This window comes from Ornithorhynchus anatinus, chromosome 18 (genome assembly GCF_004115215.2).
Source record: "Ornithorhynchus anatinus isolate Pmale09 chromosome 18, mOrnAna1.pri.v4, whole genome shotgun sequence".
Taxonomy (NCBI): Eukaryota; Metazoa; Chordata; class Mammalia; order Monotremata; family Ornithorhynchidae; genus Ornithorhynchus; species Ornithorhynchus anatinus.
In genome coordinates this window covers 7686537-7702565 of record NC_041745.1, presented here as the reverse complement: position 1 = coordinate 7702565, position 16029 = coordinate 7686537, and the positions used below count along the sequence as shown (strand labels likewise).

General features: G+C 50.5%; 2 long non-coding RNA genes across 2 annotated transcripts in view; one reads left to right on the top strand and one right to left on the bottom strand.

The window, feature by feature from the left end:
- Nucleotides 1-16029, top strand: part of LOC120638963 — a 173813-nt gene that overhangs the window by 64023 nt on the left and 93761 nt on the right. The window lies entirely within an intron of this gene.
- On the bottom strand, nt 8903-14204 carry LOC114805415. The gene is made up of 3 exons (XR_003753398.2): nt 13986-14204; nt 13467-13598; nt 8903-9574 (listed from the first exon to the last, which is right to left on the bottom strand). It is a non-coding gene; the product is annotated as an uncharacterized LOC114805415 (long non-coding RNA).

The window sequence follows — 16029 nt, the reverse complement described above, 5'->3', positions numbered from 1 at the left end:
GTGGAAAGAGCACGGGCCTGGGAGTCTGGGGAGCTGGGTTCTAATCCCGGTTCTGCCAATTACCTGGTGAGTGACCCTGGGCAAGTCACTTACTTTCTCTTGGCCTCAGTTCCTTCATCTGCAAAATGGGGATTCGATACCTGTTCTCCCTCCTACTTAGACTGTGAGTCCCACATGAGACCTGATTATCTTGCATCTAGCCCAGGACTTAGTACAGTCATTGGCACAATGAGAAGCAATATGGCTCAGTGGAAAGAGCAAGGGCTTGGGAGTCAGGTCATGGGTTCAAATTCCAGCTCTGCCACTTGTCAGCTGTGTGACTGTGGGCAAGTCACTTAACTTCTCTGGGCCTCAATTTCCTCATCTGTATAATGGGATTAAGACTGTGAGCCTCATGTAGGACAACCTGATTACCCTGTATCTACCCCAGCACTTAGAACAGTGCTCTGCACATAGTAAGCGCTTAAATACCGACATTATTATTATTATTATTAACTAATACCACAGTTAACCTGATGACAGAGAAGACAGTGTCACCGATCCTCCCAAAGATAGCGGCCACTTGTGAACTCCCAAAGATGGCAGCTACCCAGTCTTTCTTAGAGGTAGCAGCTGCCCAGTCCTTTTAGAAGATGTCAGTCATCTGGTTCTCTCAAAGACGGTGGCTTCCGGGCCCTTTCGGAGATGGCCGCTGCTTGGGCCTTCTCAAAGATGGCAGTCAGATGGAAGTGTACATAGTAGAGAAATGGGGTGGGTCAGTTGATTTCCTCCCCCTCTCCCCCTGCAACCCTTCAGGGTTGCTGAATATCTGAAGGTGGCCCTAGTTCTCTTTCAAGAAATTCTTCCTTACAGATAGCCTGAATTTCTTAGGCTGCACGTTGCCCCTTTCATATTGTTCAGTCAACCTTATGATCACCCTCCTTCATAAACTCCAATTCTCTGGTACTCTCCCGAGTTCTAAATCCAGTGCTCTGTACCTTGTAATAACAACTGTGGCATTTGGTAGTTTATTTTAATGGTATTTGTCAGTCACTATGTGTCAATGACCTATCCTAAGCGAATGGGATAGGTGCGAGTTAATCATGTCGGACACGGTCCCTGTTGCACCTGCGGCCCACAGTCTAAGGGGAGGGAGAATGAATCCCCATTTACAGATGCGGGAACTGAACAGAGATGTCAACTGACTTGTTCAAGGTCACACAGTAGGGAAATGGTGGAGCCAGGCTGAGAACCAAGGTGATCTGCCTCCCAAGCCCGTGTTCTTTCCCCTAGGCCAACGCTGTTTCCAGTTGGTGCTCGGTAAATGCTGCTGCTGATGCCTCTGGTGAGCAGGGCTGTGGATCTGAGTCTCACACCCCAGGGATGCCCGGTGCCAAGTTCAAGGCTGACCGCTGTCCAGGAAGAAGGGTCACGTACCGGTGGTAGAAGGGGCAGGAGGGAAGCTCCCAGCCAGAGAGCTGTGGCTCTTTAAATAAATAGACGCTCTTCACCCATCCCTCACCACCCCCTGGCTAAAGAAAACACACAAATGGTGCAAGCTGTTCTCTGCCTGCCATCCCTCAAGTTTGGATTTAAAACTGCCCAGATGGTGTTTGCCGTGGGGGCTGCGCTTTGACTTCCTGCCGTCCTCACCGGCGGTGGGAATGGGAATCGCTCCCTGAGGCTCCCCGGCCATCAGGTCAAGTATGGGCTGCTGACATCAGCAGGTATGGGCTACTGATATCAGCAGGTCCCCGGACTCTCGCCCTGTCCCCTCCCCACAAGCCCATCCCTGGGTGACAGTGTTTAACGACCGCCCGAACGTTAAGATCCATCTCTTTGTCTTCACCCTCGCCTCAGAGAGATCCCCTCAGTGAGGGCTCGCCAAGAGCCATCCTGTGGCTGGGCGGTCCAGACAGTCTCTTGGATCTGTCTCTCTCACCTCGGGATGGGGAGTTCAGGCTGAAGTGATGCACCTGAAGAGGTCATATGTCACTTAAGGCCCAGTCATCCACTGGGAAGCCCCCGCTCCACGGCCTCTCCCCCCTCCTAATGGATGGAGACCTGGTCATCATGGTAATGAGGTCTAAGTTTCTTCTGGAGCTCTTTTACTCTTGCAGAGCTTAGCGCAGTGCTCTGCACCCAGTAGATGCTCAGTACATACCACTGATTGGCTGTGAGGGCAGATATGACTTCCTCACCACTTGTGGGTCCCATTTCTCCTCCCTCCCTAGTCCCCAACTCCCACTCGGCCATGGAGGGAACTCTGACATCTTGATATCCCTGGCTCTGCCCCAAGCAGCTTCAAAAATGCCACCCATCTATTGGTGTCAGATTGAAGCTACTTCCTCATCATCCCGAATAAGGAAGATGACCAATCGTAGAGAAGGGTGGGCCCCTCTGGTCATGCCGTATTGGCCCTTGGCTTTCCAGGGTGAGGCGGGATCTAGATTGGACCCCGGAGCTGTAGGGAATTAGGTCATCGTAGACCGCTCCTTGCAGTTCCTCTTCTCTGGTCTTCTAGCAGGAGGGCAAAGATTGTTCTTGTCCTGAAACCCCAAGACTTTGCATCCGTGGTTAAGGGTGGAGCTGAGACGCCGACATGTTGCTTGTCAAGGTTTAGAACCTGGAACCCTCCACGTGATCCTTTGAGATGTCTGAGGCTGATGTTCTGGTAGTAGTTAGTAGTAGCTCTGTTTGCCAAGTGCTGTGGGCCGAGCTGTGTGCTAAATGCTGGGGCAAACTTGAGGCAGTTAGATCACCGATGATCCCTACCCTGCTAGCAGCTCCCAATCTAAGTGTCAGAATTGGTGTGTGATCAAAATTGGGTGTGGGCAGGAGAGCCCTCTCCGAGCTGAAGATGGAAGGCAATAGGTAAGTTCCTTGGTCCAGCCCTTTTGATTTCTCTTTTCTTCTCCTCCTCATTCTCTCCATTCCCTTCCCCTTCCCAGGTGACTGGGAGTGGACTTCCTGGATCCCCCTAGCAGGTTGGGAATGGAGACCTGATCAGTAGGCCCACTCCTAGTCTAAGAAGGAGGGGGAATAGATGAGACACAGAGAGGTTAAATGACTTGCCCAGGTCACCCAACAGGGGAAGTGGAGGAGCCGGGACTAGAACCTGGGTCTTTTGACTCCTAATCTTGTGCTTTTTCCACGAGGCCCTGCCATATAGGCTTTTAGGAACACCTCAGAGTGCAAGGAGACATTCTCCCCATCCAAAAGATTGGGATGTTCTAGTGACTGTGTTAGTACTGCTAACGGTCTCCCCAGGACTCCTTCCCCCAACCCCCACACATTCCTTATTCTCGAGGCTCTGAGCACATCCTCCTAGAAGAGGAGGAGGAGAGACGGTACTGCTTGCTGTTTCCAATAGCTGCCCGGTTCTGAGTCAGCGATGAGGCTTCTAGGGAGGGCAAAGAGCCTAGGAAGGAGAGGAAGTCGAGAACCAGGACAAGTGTCTTGGCTGAAGAGACTTGCGGTGTTCTCGTTTTGACTGCACACAGGAGTTCTCTTGGCATCTCCTACCGGCATCTCTCTGGGCCGGTGTAATGCCCATGCCTTTCTGCTTCTGCAAGCAACACTGGATGTCAGCGTGTTTCTTCTCCTTCAGCGATGTGAGGGCATCCGTATTCCCTTAACTCTTCCAGCTCCGCCAGGACACCGGATTGTGCCGTGGCCAGGCCCCAGACATCCTGTATTTCCTGAGGTCCAGACACATATTTCTGGGATTCAAGCCTAGTTTCAGCTCATTGAAAGTGAAAGGGCTCTTGGGGTTTCAGCTGTGGGTTTTTTGTAGGTGTGTGTTTAATTTGCTGCAAAAAAAACTCTTTCTTATCTGGGGGGGAGGGAGTCTATCCCCAGTTCTGCCTCTTGTTGCATGCTCTCAAGGACTTAGTACAGTGCTGGGCACACAGTAAGAGCTCAAAAGTTACCATTGATTTTTTTAAATGATATTTAAGTGCTTGCTATGTACCATACACTGTACTAAGCACTGAGATAGATACATGGTAATCAGGTGGGATACAGTCCCTGTCCCCAGTGAAGTTCCCAGTCTCAATCTGCATTTTACAGATGAGATAACTGAGGCACAGTGAAGTGACGTGACCTGCCCAAGGTCACTCAGCAGACAAGTAGCGGAGCCGGCATTAGAACCTAGGTCCTTCTGACACCCGGGCCGGGCTCTATCCATTAGGCCACCTTGCTTCTTGAGATCTTAAGGATGGAGTTGATTGATGGGCAGAGCCCAGACCATCTGTATTTGCAAGATGGGACTGTAGAGCCCAAGGTGGTGTTGGGAGCCTGGAGTTCTTCCCACTCCCATCTCTGTGTGGACCCAAAGGGGTCAGGCTCCAGCCGCCCTCCTGGGAGCTGCAGGGTCCCTCTGGGACAGGCCCGGGTTTGGATGGCCCACCAGACTCTGAGCCGGAGAGAGGACCATCATCCAGCCCTGCCGTTTAATGCTTAACACCCCGCCACCTCCCGTACCAACACCCGCAAATTATTAACAGTCCCACAAACAGACCATTCAAGTGTTTCCTGAGCAGTGAGTGTCTCTGTGTGATGGGGACATGCTATTCTCCCTGATAACAGGGGCCCAGAATTTCCTAAAGGAAGAAGTAGCCTCCGTCCACCCCAAGCCCAAGACTCTACTTCTCTGTGCTCTTAGTTTTCCATTCCTATTCACCATTTCTCCCCCTCCCCACTCTGCTCACCTGCTTTAGCAATTCCCACGTAATATCTCCGAGTCTTCCCGTGTGCCCTATCCCAGGGCCTTGAGACTTCCAGCTTCCTGTGTCGGAGTTTCGTGTTGGGGACAATGAACGAGTCTTGGGTCCTGCAACCTTAGGGCAGAGGAATTAATGATAATGCTAATAGCTTGGCCAGGGCCACGCGCACTATCTCAGCCTCACTGGGTGAGTTTCCTTGGGGACTTGGAGCACCATTAGTGAGTAGGTGGGCAGGGGTCCAGCACGTTGAAAGGCGTTGCGCAGTCTGGGCGAGGTCCCCGTCCCCTCCCCCCACCACACCTCCCCACCATTAGCCAGTGGCCAACAGAACCAGCCTTAGAACCCAGGACTACTGATTCCTGGTGCACTACTCTTTCCCCTGGAGCAACAGGCAGGCTGAGCCTGCTTCATAAAGAGCACTTTTTGTTCTCATTCTGGGTTTCAATCAATAGTATTTATTGTGTGCTTATTGTGGGCAAAGTACTGTACTAAGCACTTGGAAGAGTACAATATAACAGAGTCGGTAGACGTGTTCCCTGCCCACACCGAGCTTATGGTCTAGAGGGGGAGACAGACATTAAAATAAATTATGGCTATGTGTGTAAGAGTGGGGTGAATAAAGGGTACAAATCCAAGTGTGAAGGGCACATAGAAGGGAGAGGGAGAGGGCTTAGTTGGGGAAGGCCTGTTGGAGGCGATGTGATTTTAATAAGGCTTTGTAGAAGTGAAGAAGTGGAGAAGTGAAGAAGCCTGTCGGTTATGAAGCGGGTAGGAGCTCCAGACCAGAAGGAGGACTTGGGCGATGGATTGGTGGCAAGATAGATGAGATCGAGACCCAGGGAATAGGTTGGCATTAGAGGAGTGAAGTCTGAGGGCTGGGATGTAGTAGATCAGCAAGGTAAGGTAGGTGGGGGAGAGCTAATTGTTTCTGTCTTGCTAGTGATGGTAATGGTGTTTATGGCATTACAGTGCATTTTACTATTGCCCTTGACTGACTTATACTGTTCTAAGTGGTTAGTGCCTCACCAAACCCGTCGCCCCAGAGAGCTACCTACGGGACCCAGAGCTTGCCCAAATCCCATCGGACGATTTAATAGACCAGGTGGGTTTGGAGGTGGCCGATGATAAAGCAAGGAAGGCTCAGCAGAGAACTTGTCCCGGGCTTCCCTTTTCCCTTTTGTGGACCTAGGAGCTGGGGGCTGTCCCTCTTGCCTTTCCCCTCACCCCGGCCTCACTGTGGAGTCCTTGGATCCATTACTCCCAGGTTCACTCAACTTAGAGGGCCACCTCCTGCCACTCCCCTCCCAACCCCAGAGCCCACCAGGCAATGGACAGTTTGCACTGCTATTGGCCAGAGAAGGATTCTTCAGCCGTTTTGACTCCTTGAAAGCCCAGGCGTGACTTCCTGAAAATCCTCTGTGGTTTGGCAGCCCTCCACCCCTAACAACCACTAGTGGCTCCTGGCTGGGTTTGGCCCCTTCCCCCACCATCGCATCCCCCCAGCCCTCGCTCACCCTCCTCCCACGTATATCTACCCCGGCGCTTAGAACAGTGCTCTGCACATAGTAAGCGCTTAACAAATACCAACTTTATTATTATTATTAGAGAGAAGAGGGTGGGCCTAGAAATCAGAATCGGAGGGTTCCCATTCTAGCCCATCTCTTATCAGCCGAGTGACCTTTCACAACAACAATAATGACGATCGTAATAATAATAACGGTATTTGTTAAGCACTACTATGTGTTAGACACTCTTATAAACTGGGGTAGATACAAGAAAATCGAGTTGGACACTGTCCCTGTCTCACATTGAGCTCATAGAGTTGAGCTCACTCAACTTCTCTGTGCCTCAGTTTCCTCATCTGCAAAATTCATGCATTCTCCCTCCTTCTTAGACTGTGAGCCCCACGTGTGCCGGGAATGGTGTCCGACCTGATTATCTTGTATCTACCCCAGTGTTTAGCACGTGGTAAGTGCTTAACTGATACCTCAGTGATTATTATTAGTATTGCTGTTATCCCACCTACATTCACTGGTTTCAAATGCTCACTTTTGAGGGTAGACCTGGGACTTAGATGACAGGGGAGTAAGAGGAGAGGAGGATGTCGGGAGGAGAAAGAAGGGACATTCAGGAGTGTGTGTGTGTGTGTGTTTGCTGGTGTTTTATGCAGTTAACAGATCGGGGCTGCTTGGCCTTATGGGATGTAAATGTCTTCTGGTTAATTTGAAAGGAAATTCAAAACCAGCTGTGGAATAGTGGGGGTGTGGGAGAGGAAGTGGGGAGAGTGCCTTAGGTCATAACAAGGTCAAAGATTAACTCTGCCATCTTCAAAAGAGCTGACCACTGGGGAACGTGACTGGACTCGGACCCCAAACTCGAAGAAGCGGCCGCCTAACTCTGCCTCTGTTATCCGAGCCGGCCCTTGTGGTGGCCTGGCCACAGTCCCCAAAGGGGTGGCTGCCCTTCGGTCTTCCGCTCACGTTAGCTGAACGTGGCATTTTGGTGGCTACGGACGAAAAGCCCTTGAGGAGGCCTTTATCCCACAGTTGTGGTCCTTCAGGAATGGGTGACTGGGGTCCCGGTTTAGGTCTGGGACCTTACAGATACAGCAACAGATACAGATATAGGCAGGGAGCAAGGAGGCCATGTTCTTTCCCTCAGCCTCAGTTTCTGGCTCCATGAATGTTATCCCAAATTCTTGCTGTCTGAGAAACAGGAGATGGAGTTCTGGGCCCCTCTGCTAGGGTTGCTGTCTACGGTAGCCAGTGATAGGCCCGGGGGCGGGGGAATCATGTGTGTCGCAAGGGGCCCCTCTTGGGATAACGGGATGGAGGCCTCAGGTGCCATTTTGCAGAAGTTCATCAGATCTGCCTGGACCGAGAGCGTTTCTCTTGATGGAAGGTGGGGGTCTCCCGCCCCCACCAGCAACCGGCACAGAGATTTGACGTCCCTTCCTGGGTCCGTGGAAACATGTACACTGCTTTTTGAGTCGCGGAACTCGGAGACGGGAGGGAAACTGTATGCTGAAAATGAAAATCCCAGAAAAAAAGAAATCCAGTGCCAAATCTGCACCAGCTGGGACTCTGACCATTCAATCAGCATCAATGGAATTGACTGAGCATTTATCTGGTGCTGGGAAGATAAAAACCGGGCTGTCGGGTAGCCATCTGGGCCACTGGACGCCCTTGCTAAGTGCTTACTGTGTGCCAGCCTCTGTACTAAGCTCTGGGGTAGATTCAAGCAAATCAGGTTGGACACAGACCCTGTTAAATCCTTCGGTAATCCAAGCTCCTTGAGGGTAGGGATCGGGTGGCCTAAATCTGTTGCACTGTCCTCTCTCATGCGCATATTATAGTGCACAACACTCAGTAAGCGCTCAGTAAGTATCAATGATGGATTAAGATATTGTAAATATCCATATACTCTACTATTTCTCCTTTCTGTAATCTGTTTCAGTGTCTGTCTCCCCCCTGGAGATTGAAAGCTCCTTGTGGGCAGGGATCCCGTCTACCAACTCTATTTTCTAATTTTTTCCCCAAGCACTTAGTTCAGTGCTCTGCACACAGTAAGCGCTCAATAAATACTTGATTGATTGGTTGCTGGAGAGGGGAGCGTTCCCTACTCAATAGATGCTCGTTGGCTGGTCAAGGATAAAAGGAAGGGGAGCAGGAGAACAAGCGTCCAACTTGGAACAGAGCTGGCAGTTTGGGCTGCAACCCAGGAGAACCGAGGGTCCTAGGCATTGAGTAGAGAAGTTAGGGTGGAGAACTAGAATTATGTGAGGGAGGAGACTGGAAAATCACAATGACCAGAGTTGGGAAAGGACCTTAATCTAGGAAGGCTTCTTGGAAGAGGTGTGTTCTCAAGAGGGTTTCAAGAGGGGAGAGAAGAGAGGCCTCATTAACTGGCCCCAAGAAGACTCATCGCAAGAGTTCCAGACAAGGCCACCTCTCTGTTGTTGACCAATCCACTGGGATGCGGGGTGGGACTGCTTTGGGGAGATGGATGGGGGAAAAAGCAGAGGGAAGGGCAGGGGTTTTTTTTATGGTATTTGTTAAGTACTTACTCTGTGTTAATCAGTCATATTTATTGAGCACTTACTATATGCTGAGCACTGTACTAAGAGCTTGGGAGAGTACAGTGTAACAATATAGAAGATATATTCCCTTCCCACAACAAGGTCCTTCTCACTCCCAGGTCGATACTTTATCCACTAGGCCACACTGCCTCCCACTGGCTCCAACAGCGTGATCATCTCTCTGGCCGTCGATCCCAGGGAGGTTTGGGGAAGAACCCTCATTCACATCCCGCGTTCTTCTCCTTTGAGCCCCGTGCTGCTGGGATAAACTCACTATAGACAGGGAACGTGTCGCTAATTCTTTTGCATTGTACGCTCCCAAGCGTTTAGTACAGTGCTCTGCACATAGCAAGCGCTCATTAAGTACCATTGATGGATTGATTGAGAAGGGTCGATACTCTGGTTCCGGGCCAGCACGGCCAGCTCTGAGCATCCCCGGGGCAGCACTCAGCCAGGACGGGAATGAAAAGCGACATTCTTCGGAGAACATGTTGACCGGAAAGCTGCCAGTGTCCCAAGCCAGATGTGTCACTCCTCCTGCTCCCGATTTGGCTGGGGCCAGGCATGCCTCTCCCTGAGCCTCTGCAGGCCTCATTCTACCCAGGCTTGAGCCTAGCAGACTTGTGGAGGAGGATCCCCAGAGTCAGGCCAAGACAGCTGCTGCTGCTTCTCCTCTTCCTCCTCCTCCTCCTCCTCCCCTTCTCCCTCCTCTTGGATGATTTGCTTTCTTTGGATGGGAAGGGTCAGTCAGGCCAGCAGGAGGGGGAGATTCCCGGAGCCTACACGGAGCCTTCAGAAACAGAGAAAACAGGACAAAAGGGAAGGGGTCGGAGGGGAGTGAGAGAACAGAGGAAAAACAAGACATATTTTTACTCGCAGAGTTCCGGGGGGAGAGGGAGAGAGAAAGCAGGAAAACAGGAAGGGAGGAAAGGCGTCCAGGGGGCCCAAGGGAATGGTAACTGGTTTTTACCCTAAAAGAGAAAGGTTATTCTTAGAATTTTTCTCACAACAACAGAAATTCCATGGATTTGTTTCTAGAGAGGCTGATAATCTATAGATCCTGTCTCCAGGCCCGGATTAGTGGAGAAACAATCTGGCAGAAGCGGGGGAGGGGGAGAAATTGTGGTATTTGGTAAGCCCTTACTATGTGCCAAGCACTGTACTGAGCGCTGGGATAGAATCAAGATAATCGGTCCTACATGGGGCTTACAGTCCAATCAATCAATCATATTTAGTGAGCGCTTACTGTGTCCAGAGCATCGTACTAGCACTTGGGACAGAACGGTATAACAGAGCTGGTAGACACATGGGAATGGGTATTGAATCCCCATTTTGCAAGTGAGAGAACTGAGGCCCAGAGAAGTTAAGCGACTTGCCCAAGGTCACACGGTAGATAAGCAGAGGAGCCTGAATTAGAACCCAGGTCTTCTAACTCCCAGGCCCTTACCCTTTCCACTAGGCCACGCTGCAGCCAGAAGCCAAACCTTGCACACCCACACCCATGCATGTGTTCTCTCTCCCGCTCACTCTCTCACTGCCCCCATATCTCCCTCTAAAGGAGTCAAGACCTTGGGGTGCTTATCTCCAAAGATACCAGCCAGGTCCCATGTGTAGGAGGAGCCTCTAGAGAAGTAGATTCCTCCCCTCTGTGTCCTCCTTAACTTTCTCTCCTTCATCCCACCTCATCCCACACAGTTGGTACAGTCCCCATTTCCACCCTCCCTTTTCAGCCCCCCACCAGCAGGACTTCTTACCACATGGCTCCCAGGACGCTTCGTCACCTTTCTGCCCTTCAGTTAATGAAATGTCACGAAGCCAAATGGGTGTGGACGGGGAAGGGGCTGTGGAAATCCATTTCCGCCCCGGTGGAAAATCCTGGCCGTCCAGGATATAACCTGTCAGTTATTAACGTAAATCCCAGAGACTGCACTAACTTGTAAGTGTTTATGCACACCAGAAAAATGCACGTTTTCATTCCTGACCTTAGAGAACAAAGATTTTTGCCTCCAAATCGCTATTTCACAAACTGACTTGACTTTCTCTGTATTTTATGGCCATTAAACACACACTATCCTGCAAATGTGTCCTAGAGGAAAGAATGTGGGCCTGGGAGTCAGGATGCCAGAGTTCGAATTCCAGGTCCACACCTTGCTTGCTGTTTGACCTTGGGCAAGTCACTTGGTTTCTTCATGCCTCAGTTTTCTCATCTGTAAAATAGGGGATTAGATGCCTATTCTTTCCCCACTAGTCTGTGAGCCCCATGTGGAAACAGGGACTGGATCTGATTTGCTTATCATATATATCTACCCCAATCAGTCAATCAACCAATGGTATTTAATGAGCGCTTACTATGTGCAGAGTATTGTACTAAGTATAATACAACAGTTAGCAGACATGTTCCCTGCCCACAACGAGCTTACCCCAGCACTTAGTTCAGGGCTTGGCACATAGTAAGTTCTTAACAAATAAGACAGTTATTGTTAATAGTAATAATAGCAATAAACATTTCCCTCCTTGGCACCCCCAGCCACTCCCCTCCAAAAGTCTTTCCTTATTTATCAAGGTTTTATATCTTTGGTGAGGAATGGCATTGGATTAGTAGTGCTTGTTCTTGGAATGGCAGGATGGCATTATGGTTAGTGCCCACAAAGGGAGGCCGGAAGTGGGGCGGTTATCGTCTCGCCGACACATTGAGTGTGACCTCGGTGGAGCGACTGGCATCTCTGGATTAAAGCGCTTCCAGTTATAAAATCGGTATAATGGCACCCCTTGGGGATGTTGGGAAGGCAGATGGCGGCATAGGGTCTGGCCACAGGACTGAATGTCTCGGGTTTTCTCCAAAATCCAAACAATAACCCACTCTTCCTTTTTATGTACCTAAGCGGTGCTGAGCCAGTTTCAGTATAGCACATTTTCAGGTGAACAAAAATTGACCTTTTCTGAGGTCCATTGAAATGTGGTTTCACAAAATGTTCTACCATCCAGCTCTGCTAAAACAGGAAGGCGAAAACTCACTGATGTTTGGTGGGCTGCAGAAGGAGTCACATCTGGGACACTGTTACTGTTTAACCTTAAACTGGGGACGCGTAGGGATGGACTCGGAGACCTCAAATTTTACCTCACGCCGGTTCCTTGGTCTCAAGGCCGAATCAAGGATTTCTAGCCTTGCATGACTAATTATCCTTCTGGGCCCACAGAGGGCTTATTTAAACCTTCCTTAGCATGCAGCTAAACATACGTACTTTTTTATTTATTTTGACTACTCTAGTTGTAAATATTTTTATGTTTATCTTCCCCTTTAGGCTCTCTGTTCCCAGGTGGTCAAGGAGCACGTCACTTAGTTATTCTGTACTTCTCCAGTACCTAGTACAGTACACTGCAGTCAATCAACCAGTGGTATTTCCCGAGTGTTTACTGCATGTCAAGTACTTTCCCACGGCTTCCCTCTGGCCTGGGACCCCTTCCCCTTCACAGCCAACAGATCACCGCTCTCCCCATCTTCCTAAAATCCCATCTTCAAGAGGTCTTCCCCGACTAAGCCCTCATATCCTCTATCTGCCCTCCCCTCTGCACTTACATACATATCCTTCCACTCTCCCTATCTGTGACTTCTTTTATGTCTGTCTCCCCTGTTAGACTGTAAGCCTCTTCTGAGCGGGGATCACATCTACCAACAATGTTGTATTTTTCCAAACGGTTGGTACAGTGCTCTGCACGCTGTAAACTCTCAAATATCACTCATCGGTTGAGATTACAATATCAAGTGGACATTCAATAAATGCCACTTTTACTTCTGATGCAGCTAAGTAGAACTTGTCTATGTAGAATCCACATACTTTTTACCAGTGTTTAGTACAGTGCTTTCACATAGTAAGTGCTTAATAGCAGTCAGTCAGTGTGGCTTAGTGGAAAAAGCATGGTCTTGGGAGTCAAACCTCATGGGTTCTAATCCCGACTCCACCACTTGTCAGCTGTGTGACTTTGGGCAAATCACCTAACTTCTTTGTGCCTCAGTTACCTCATCTGTAAAGTGGGGATTAAGACTGTGACCCCCATGTGGGACAATCTGATTACCTTGTATCTACCCCAGTGCTTAGAACAGTGCTCGCCACACAGTAAGCGCTTAATAAATACCATCATCATCATTTATTGAGCGCTTACTCTGTGCAGAGCACTCAACCCCACGACTTTGTGTTCGTGGGGTACACTGTACACTGTCCCAGATCTGCCACTTGTCAGCTGTGTGACTGTGGGCAAGTCACTTAACTTCTCTGTGCCTTAGCTACCTCATCTGTAAAATGGGGATTAACTGTGAGCCTCCCGTGGGACAACCTGATTACCCTGTATCTACCCCAGCGCTTAGAACAGTGCTCTGCACATAGTAAGCGCTTAACAAATACCAATATTATTATTACTAAGTAGTTGGGAGGGTGTAATATAACAGACAGATTCCCTGCCAACAACAAGTTTACACTTTAGAGTGGTTTGCATTAAGGGTACGCTCAAATGCTTCAACTAATATTCCTCCCATTACTACTAAAGGTCACAAAGCATCCAATTGCATTGCCCCACTGTTAAAATGTGTCCAATGGACTGGTCTCTTTGGGGGCTAGGAAGGTAGGGAAGTGGGGGGAAGTAGCATCTCCCTCCCAGTTTTTTCCAGCCACCCTGTCTCCAAATACCTGAAACCGCAGCAATCAATTGGCTACCCGGGCGGCTGGAACGTGGCCCCCCAGTTGGTTAAACACCTTCAAGCCATGGGTGGATCCGGGCGTCTGGGGGCCGTCGGTGAGAGCGAGACTCTCAGGCTGGGGCTGTGAAAGACGGTCTCGGTCAGACATGGCATCGACATAAAACGTCACCCCCCCGACCCCTTCCCGGGGGCCGGCCCAGCCACGTCCGCACGTCCAGCTCATTACTGTGACACGCTGGGGCCGCGGCGGGAGTCACGACGCAGATTTTCCATTAACGTCAAATGTACAGAGATTTATGAACTCCGGTAACCTGGAGCCGATGGGAGCAGATTAGGAAGAAACTGTTTTTAGATAACTCGCATACCTAAGGAATCAACTGACAGAGGGCCCGGCACAGAAAGGTCACCAAATTCCCAACCGCCCGAGTGAAAATGATCCCGACGTCTCCGCTCTGGGGGCTGGGGAGGGGGGCCTGGAGAAAAGCTATGAATGGCTCTCAAATCCCACCTGGATGCTCGCCCTCTCGTTTTAGCAGGGGCTCAGGCCAAGAGTCGTGGGGTTCCGTCTGCCACTGCTCCGGGCACCTAGCCGCGTCGGGAGCTGGGGGTAGGTGCAGCGGGCAGAGAGGAAAGACCATCGAGGTTCGCGCCGTCCTCTGTCCCGTACCTCTTGGCTCTCTTCACGCTCCCTGCCCTGGTTTGGCAGGAACCGGTCTAGAAAAGCCAGGTGCTGTAAGAATGCAAAATATTTGGCATTTTCCCGAGGCCTGGCCTGCCAGAGCTGTGGGGCAGGACAGGCCCTGTGACCTCAAGGACAGAGCCCAAGGCTGCCCGCTGCAAGACCGGCCCCTTGCCCTGACCCCCGTGCCCTCTGCCAGCCTCCCCTGCTCCCAGCAGTTCTGCCTTGTATAGGGACGGCCCCTGGGGCCTGACTGGGGCCTAGTGACTGGAGGCCTTCAGGGCAGCACTTATCCGAGGCCCCCGGGGGCCTCGGAGCCCCCCCCCCCCCCAGGCTGCAGTGCTGCTGACCCCTGAGGCCCAACCTGGGGTCCACCCAGCCCAGCCCCAGCCTTGCTTCCCAAGGAACAGGGAAATCTTGAGATCAGCAGGACCTGTCTTTGCATCTACCTCAGGCTCTGCTCCTTATCCCACCTCGTGGCAAGTTCTGGACTGGGGAAACTCCTCCTCCCACAAAACACAGATAACGCGGGAGCAGTGCCACCCCCTCTCCGCCTTCCCGTCACTGCCCTACACTCCCTCACCACACTCCTGGGCCACCAGCCAGGCCCCAAAGGTGACTATCCTGCTAATCTGCTTCTGCCCCCCATCAATTCCCCACAAACTAGAATTAGCACTTATTGAGAACTGGAATGGGTGCAAAGCACCCTACTAAGTTTGGGAAATGCCAAACAAAGAAATGATGAGTTCCGTGCCCCCAGAAGCTTACACTCTAAAGGAGTCATGGGGCCACCTCAGTGGATTCATAGTAGGCATGCCTGGACCCCTGGGACTTGTAGGAAGCCCCATTCCCCCTTTTTGCCTCAGTTTCCTTCCCCATTAAAATTAAGATGACAGTAACTGCATCTGTTCTCCTGCCTATCTTGTAGAGACAGTAGCTAACTCGTTGGGGCCCTGAGAAGAAAATGGAGAGGGTCGTATGTGTAAATGGACAGAACTGGCTTGGAAAACCAGCTGACAAGATTAAGCTGAGCACTCTCCCAAACGTTTAGTCCATCATTCAGTAAACCCCGTCGTCTTTTTGATCGAGGCATCCTGGTATTCCGCTCAAAGGTTCTCGGTAAATGCTAGTGGTGATGGTGATGATGAGGATGAGGACCCTGCAGGCTGTTGAGGTAAACTGGGAAGAACATGCAAATGTTTTAGATGCTCCTCACTCGATCCATAAGGAACAAATTCTAATTTGCTACCTAACAAAGACTCCAATGGGCAGCTGATTCATTCTAATACTTTGCTTGAACTTCTGGTGGTAAGCAAATATGGTATTGTGTCGTCATTATTTTTCCTTTATCGTGATTATATTATTTCATGTATTATCATGTATCACTATTTTGTCCTTCCCGTATCATCGTTATCATATTAGTCTATTATATCATTGTTATTGACCGTATTTAGCCTCTGAGTGCTGCAGATCTGTCTGGAGGCAGAGGGCAGGACTGGATGATATTTTCAGGTCCCCTGCAGCTCTTAGGTTGCTGTGATTCTATTATTCCTTCCTCGGAAGATGAGCAGAAGCAATAAGAATCTGTCTTCAGGTTTGTCCAAGCAGAAGACAGTTGGCATTGTGTTGGCTTTGTCTCCACCGGCATGGCGCTATTGGCCTTGTGTTGGCATGGTCACCGGGAGAACATCAAAAGCCAACTCCCTCATGGGGCTTTGTATCCCAGAGATGTCTACGATGAAGCCTCCAGGGAAGCGGCGTGGCGTAATGGGTAGAGCCTGGGTCTGGGAGTCAGGAGGTCATGGGTTTTAATCCCAGCTCCACCACCTGTCTGCTGAGTGACTTTGGGCAAGTCAGTTCACTTCTCTGTGCC